The 7,888-nt window shown below is 34.8% G+C and overlaps 1 pseudogene; it reads left to right on the forward strand.

Annotated features, from left to right (window-relative positions):
• Window positions 1-6,255, forward strand: part of LOC134263794 (ATP-binding cassette sub-family C member 5-like) — a 22,810-nt pseudogene extending 16,555 nt beyond the window's left edge.
• Window positions 6,256-7,888: the final 1,633 nt, after the last annotated feature.

Genomic DNA, 7,888 nt, shown 5'->3' on the forward strand with positions numbered 1-7,888 from the left:
CTTTTTAATTTTAGAGGGAGTTTGTTCAAATATTATGGCTATAAAATAGGGTCCCCCTGCCATTTTAATGCATGAGGGAGGGGGTTCAAAATATTATGGCCATAAAATCAAATTAGTACCCTGCCCTTTTTAATATATTTAACAAAATGTTAAAATGAAATCTTTAAAAATCATTTAAATTTACAAGAACTTTCAAAAGAAGCCATAAAATATATGCCCTTTATTTGATATGGAGGCATTCTCAAGTATTATGGCCATAAAATTCAGGTCCCCTGCACATTTAATTTTACAGGAAGGGGGGTTCAAAATATTATCAATTAAAAGGGCAGGGGAACTCAGATATTTTATGGCCACTTTGCAATTCAGAAGGGCAGGGGGTTCAATATTTTATGGATTTGAACCCCCCTTCCTTCAAAATAAAAAAGGGCAGGGGGCAATATTTTTGGCCATAATATTTTACCCCCTTCTAAAATTTTGAATTTTCAGATATTTTGAAGTGGTCACATCAAGGGCAGGGGGGTTCAATATTTTATGGCCATAAAGTTTGACTGTAAAATTAAAAAGGGCAGGGGGTCAATATTTTATGGCCATTTTATTCCAAAAATTAAAAAGGGCAGGGAGACTCAATATTTTATGGCCATAATATTTTAATTTTCCACATTTCAAAGGCTGAGTGCATTTTATGGCCATAATATTTTTACCCCCCTTGAAAATAAAACAAAATATTTTATGGCCATAATATATCTGTAAAATTAAATGGGCAGTTTCAGTAAATGTAAAATTTGAACCCCTAAAATGAAAAAGTGATATTTTAAATTAATATATCGCAGCGAAAAAGTGAACCCGGGTTCAAAATATTATGCGATATTTCGAACCCGGGTTCAATATATCGCGGTATCAAAATATTATGCTACACCGGTACATGTATTTACATTGCCATAAAACAGGTTATTGGAAGCAATAATTTTATTTTGCTTTATGACAGAGCCTTCTTATGATGGAGGAGATTCAGCCACACACTTCCCAGATTAACAATCCAAAGTTTGCTGTTGTGATAAAGAAGGCTTGTTTTGCCTGGGACCCAGAAGTCTCGGTACAGAATCTGGGACTACTGGATATCCAGATCACAGGTAAGGGCTTATAAATGTAAGACCATTAAAATTATTGCTGTCAGTAAATTTTATTAGAGTAAGAGCAGGGATTAAGACTTCACTAAAAGATTTTTATGAAAGGATCTTTCTTGCATGACAGTGCTTGCTTAATATGATCGAATAACAGTTGATCTGCATCTCATACACTGTTATCTCAAATATCATTGATATGTCAAAATCAACGAGAAGTCCCAATCACTTCTATTTGTAAGAAACCCTCAATATCTCAAACCCATGGATATCTCAGAGATTTACCTCAGTCCTAATTCAAAGTAAGGAGGTCTGACTGTATTCAAATATAATTCCAATCTTAATTTTAATGATTGATTCCCTGTGTTTTGATTGGACGAGAACAAATTCAAGAAAAAGTTTACACATCGATGAATTTTTCAATCAGAACTACTTTCTTGACCTAGCTTTTAGGCTGTTGTAAAAACAATGAATACAGATACTTCTAGTCCGTTTTAGCTAAATTATGATTACAAGAAACTTGAAATAAAAAAAATCAAAACAGGAGATAAACAGGACTGACAGACGGGAATATTATGTTTATGTCACTGTCGGATCATGAGTGTGAATTTTAAAAAATCACTGTTCATGCTGTCATTTTCTCGACGTTCCATATCAGCTCATTTGGCATCATCATGATAAGGAAAAGAAACGTACCTCAGACTCTTGTCTTATCAGCATCAAATTCATATATTTACATGTACGTCCTACAGATCCCATATTCTCCCTAAATCTTTGAACGAACCAGAGCAAATCGAGGACGTCGTCGGTCTGCAACTTTCACTATGAGCGTTGTCGTTAATGTCAACATGGCCATCGTCAAGGACAAATTATTCTGGAGAATACGTGTATTTACGATATTTGTTGACTTAAATCAAATCAAATTATATGCACAGATTTGCCATAACTTTTAATTTGTGTATTTTTCAGTGCCAAATGGAAAACATGTAGTTAAAGATGAAGAAAAAGAAGGCCTGAATAAGAGCACAGAGGGGGATGAATTTGTACCTCCTCCAACCCTCCTAGATATTGATTTGTCACTAGAAAAGGTATGGAAAGCAGTACAAGGGACAAAACTCTTACTATAGACAAGGGACAAAACTCTTACAATAGACAAGGGACAAAACTCTTACAATAGACAAGGGACAAAACTCTTACAATAGACAAGGGACAAAATTCTTACAATAGATATTGAAAGACAAAATTGAAATAATTGTTACAGTGTACATTGTGATACTGATTTGAAGTTTTTTTTTTTTTTGACAGGGTAAGCTGATAGGAGTGTGTGGGAGTGTTGGATCAGGGAAGAGCTCCTTAATATCAGCCATATTAGGAAGGGTAAGTTCTTATTTTGTGTAGGATCAGGGAAGAGTTCCTTAATATCAGCCATATTAGGAAGGGTACGTTTAGATTTGGTGTAGGATCAGGGAAGAGCTCCATTAAATATCAGCCATATTAGGAAGGGTCAGTTCACATTTTGTGTAGGATCAGAGAAGAGCTCCATTAAATATCAGCCATATTGCTTTCTTCACATTTTGTGTAATTAGAAGAGCTCCATTAAATATCACCATATTACTAAGATTGCACATTTTGTGTAGGATAAGAGAGCTCCTTAATATCAGCCATATTCAAATTTTTGTATAAAATCAGGGAAGAACAAATTGATACTGACCATATTAGAAGAAGGTTATTTTTCAAAACTGTTGATAGTTTTTAAAGCATCAGATCAAGACTGACAGTTTTAATAAATGTTCTAGAACATAAGATCAAACATGAAATTTCTTTATAGAAGAGATGTTTTTAATTTTTTTTTCCCCTATAGATGGTGAAAACCTCAGGTAAAGTGGCAGTAGGGGGAAGTATAGCCTATGTCTCTCAACAGCCCTGGATACTGAATGCCACCATCAAGGAGAACATCCTGTTTGGGGAGATGTACCATGAAGACAGGTCAGTGTCACAGAAGCTAGGACTGATAAGACAATAGATATCAATGTCACAGAAACTAGGACTGATAAGACAACAGATATCATTGTCACAGAAGCTGAAACACATTTGATTACAACAGATATCAATGTCACAGAATTTCAACTGATTTAAGACAATAGTATCAATGTCACAGAAGCTAGCTGCAATTTGACAACAAATATCAGTGTCCATTATTTTTAGGAATGATAAACAACAGATATCAATATATAGGGACATGTATCTGGTGATATTTTATTGTTATTTTGTAGATACAATGCCGCCATTGAAGCATGTTGTCTACAGGAGGACCTGGAAACCTTTGTATCTGGAGATGAAACAGAGGTATGTTGTAAATGTTCAATCTTGAAGTGTTTAGAAATTTAGAAATATGAAATATACAGTTGCTAGTTTTATTTCTATAATTTATGCTCCAGTTCCTTGCTTTCTTTCATTCTTTGCAATTACACAAGTCATGCATGGAGATTCACTTTATTACTAAGATAATTGCATATTAAATGGAATAAGATGGGATTCAAACATTCAAAATTTTAGGGCCAAGCCCTTTTGAGGCTGTGTAGATAACTGAATTTGTTAAATTTTTATAATTTTTAAAAAAGGACTTTAAAAATTTTGTTCCTTTTTAAGTTAAATCTGATATTGCATGAAATGGCTTAATTTAGGATTTCTTTTAATTTATATCTGTAAAATTCAGATTGGTGAGCGTGGTATAAATATGAGCGGTGGACAGAAACAGAGATTGTCCCTGGCCCGGGCCCTGTATGCTGATAAAGACATTTATCTAATAACCCCTTTCAGCCAGTAGATATAGACGTGAAACACATCTTCACAGAGTGTCTCCTCAAAGCACTGAAAAATAAAACTGTCCTGTTTGTTACGCATCAACTTCAGGTAGGTGAAACACATTTTTACATAGGAATATATAGTGAATTTCAAATCTTCTTCTCAAGAACCACTAGGACAGGAATTAAAGATGAAACTCATGTGGCAATTTGCAGTCATATGTATTAATTATGAGCCATTATTTTTAGAATTAAAGTCACAGACAAAGTTTTAGTTTGCTTCAATTAGTATTTGGGGCCAAAATATAATTTTTACAAGGGATATATAGGGAAACCTTTTAAAATCTTTTTAAACAAAGTAAAAATTTGTTTGGAATCATTCCAGTTTAATTCTAGTTTTTCAAATGATGAACACATATTTGATAAAAGAACTCTTTTTCTTTAATTGAGTTTGGTTGGAAACCTTGTTACATATTATGAATTCCTGTGTATCTTACTATATGTATATCCATAAATAATTTTGATTGTTCCTCAAAGTGGAATTTAGCCCAATCAGGATGACTCTAGTCATTGTTTTCATGATGAGTTTTTCAAAACTCTTGATTTCCACTACTGGTAAGAAATTTGTGAGTCTCTGATTTCCACTTACAGTACCTGAGTTCCTGTGATGGGATCATTGTCATCAAAGATGGAATGATCACAGAGCGAGGAAAACATGAGGATCTGATGAAACAAGAGGGGGAGTACTCCAGCCTGATCAACAGGTACTATAAACAGAAGGAGGAGGAGGAAAAGGTGGAAGGTGAGTCAACAGGTACTACAAACAAAAGGTGGAAGGTGATTTAACAGGTGGTACTAACAAAAGGGGAAGGTGAGTCAACAGATACTGTAAACCAACTTTTATTCGCGACGACTTTATTTCGCGATTAACCTGGGATTTACTACTTCGCGGCGATTAATTTTCGCGATCAAACCTTTTTGAATCTGTTGTTAATAGACTTATACACTTAAAGGACCGGTTCGCGGCGAGAAATATTCGCGATGACGAGGCTCTCGCGAAGTTCGCGAAAATTTCTCGCACGCGAATAAAAGTTGGTTTACAGTACTATAAACAAAAGGTAAAGGTGAGTCAACAGGTACTACAAACAAAAGGTGTAGGTAAGACAACAGGTACTACAAACAAAAGATGAAAGTGAGTCAACAGGTACTACAAACAAAAGGTGAAAGTGAGTCAACAGGTACTACAAACAAAAGGAAGAGGAGGAAAAGGTGGAAGGTGAGTCAACAGGTACTACAAACAAAAGGTGGAAGGTGAGTCAACAGGTACTACAAACAAAAGGTGGAAGGTGAGTCAACAGGTACTACAAACAAAAGGAAGAGGAGGAAAAGGTGGAAGGTGAGTCAACAGGTACTACAAACAAAAGGTGAAAGTGAGTCAACAGGTACTACAAACAAAAGGTAGAAGGTGAGTCAACAGGTACTACAAACAAAAGGCGAAGGTGAGTCAACAGGTACTACAAACAAAAGGTGAGTCAACAGGTACATGTACTACAAATAAAAGAAGGAGGAGGAAAAGGTGAGTCAACAGGTACTACAAAAAAAAGGTGAAGATGAGCCAACAGGTACTACAAACAAAAGGTGAATGTGAGTCAACAGGTGCTACAAACAAAAGATGAGGGTGAGTCAACAGGTACTACAAACAAAAGGTGAATGTGAATCAACAGGTGCTACAAACAATTGGTGAGGGTGAGTCAACAGGTGCTACAAACAAAAGGTGAAGATGAGCCAACAGGTACTACAAACAAAAGGTGAACGTGAGTCAACAGGTGCTACATACAAAAGGTGAGGGTGAGACAACAGGTACTCAAACAAAATGAGGAGGAAAAAAGGAAGGTGAGGACAGAAATTTAGGAATGTCAAAGTATTCATTATCCATTTTGACTGTTATTTTTTAGCAATTTTGTCTGGTTTGCATCAGATTCAAAAGACCAGTTATATACAATGGCTGTTGTCATTTCAATTTTATGAGGAATTTGTATTTTGCCTTTTGATATCTTATAAATTTATGCTTTTATTTATCATTTATTTATTTTGAAGACCCAACATCCCCTACAAGTTTGAAGGAGAAACCAATATTCAATCATGGGAACTGTAACAATAATCGTAACAGGACATCCTCTGTGAAATCTGGGGAATCCGAGCTGTCCATGAGTCCAAAGTCACAGTCAGGGGTACTGGACTCTGGGGGTAGAGATCCCCCGGGGGTGGAGAAACAGGTGTCAGTCATCAGCAACACACAGGAGGAGAAAACCAACAGTGAGGCATAATTTCTTTTTTGCTTCCTGGATGCAGGAAATACTATCTTTTTTTTTTTTAAATCCAACTGAATTATATCATCACCTACTAGTATTAATTTAATTGTACGAGGGTTGTCTGTAAAGTTCGTGGACAAGTTAAAATTTAAATAAAAATGGTGTCATTGATATTTATTATTAGCATATTTATAATCCTTTACTAAATGTGAATTTAAAAATGTGAATTTATATTCAATTTCAAATCTATAATTAGGGCCCCGCAAGGATTTGCGGGTGCCCTATAGTAATCACTCTGTCTGTCCGTCCGTCTGTCTGTCTGTCTAGCTGTCTGTCTGTCCGTCTGTCACTCTTCCGTCCACAAATTTTCTGTTTTTTTCTAATAACTTTTTTTATGGTTGCCCAATCAAGATCAAATTTGGTATGGTAGTTCAGTAGGCAGAAATACATATTTTGATGCTAAGTTTGGTTCTCTATGTCTTCTGGTTTGGAGCTGGGGTGGTTGGGTAGATTCCTTAACTATGCATAAGAATGAATGGGCAACTTTTTTTATGGTTGCCCTATCAAGTACAAATTTGGTATGATAGTTCAGTAGGCAGAAATACATATTTTGATGCTAAGTTTGGTTCTCTATGTCCCCTGGTTTGGAGCTGGGGTGGTGGGGTAGATTCCTTAACTTTATATACAAAAGCATTGGCAAAGAGAGATAACTGCTGAAGATGTTCCTATTGTAAAACTGAATGCTGCTGTGAGTCCCTTGAGATTAATTAGCTTTCCTCCTGAAGAAAATCCAGAGCATTATCTTTATCTGTCAAATTGAGATGAATTACCACCTCTGTCTGCAAATGAAGTTTGTTTTGAAGTTAAGTCAATTTGGAATGCTATGAACACTCTGAAATGTGGATTTAAATATTATAATTTTTTATAATTTATATTTGTTAAATAGTTATGATTTCATTGAATTCTAATAACAAGAAATAGATTAAAGAAGATTTTTTGAACCATTTTTTGATTTACTTTTTTCACTTTATGTTAATTCAAGCATATTATTAATTTTTAGAATAGTTGTATAAAAACCCCATTCTATCATTAATACTGAAAAAGTTCTTATTGTACTTTAGAAGAAAATGATGAGAGAGGTACAATTAATCCCTTGGGATTAATTATTTAGCCAGCTGCAGAAAATTAAGTAGGCTTTTCTTTATTCTGTCACTTTAAGATTAATGAAAACCTTTGTCTGCAACTGCTGTTTGTTTGAAGTTAAGGTCAAGCCTTCATGATATTTGCATTCATTCAAGGCTGGCATTTTATATAACACAAATTCTTCATAATTGTTTAAATATACATTAAGTTGTTCTTTACTGCCTAATGTAAGTACAAGGATATTATTTTCAGGTTTTTGAATATTCAGGAATTATCTTGAAATTTTAAGAATACAGTTGCTGTTGCTGTTGCTTATTCTTCGTACATTTTTTAATCATTCCATAAGCTGCACCCTATTAATTCTACCCCATGGCGGGGCCCTTGCTGACTGGTCAGTTTTCTAGTTACAATTATGGCTTCATGACTAGACTAGGGATGGTGACCCGGAGCACTGCAAAATTTTTATTAAAAAGTTATTTATCTTTTAAATAAATTTCATTTTTTTGTA

This window comes from Saccostrea cucullata, unplaced genomic scaffold (assembly GCF_032062105.1).
Source record: "Saccostrea cucullata isolate Sc308-1 unplaced genomic scaffold, CSIRO_AGI_Scuc_v1 ctg824, whole genome shotgun sequence".
Classification (NCBI taxonomy): domain Eukaryota; kingdom Metazoa; phylum Mollusca; class Bivalvia; order Ostreida; family Ostreidae; genus Saccostrea; species Saccostrea cuccullata.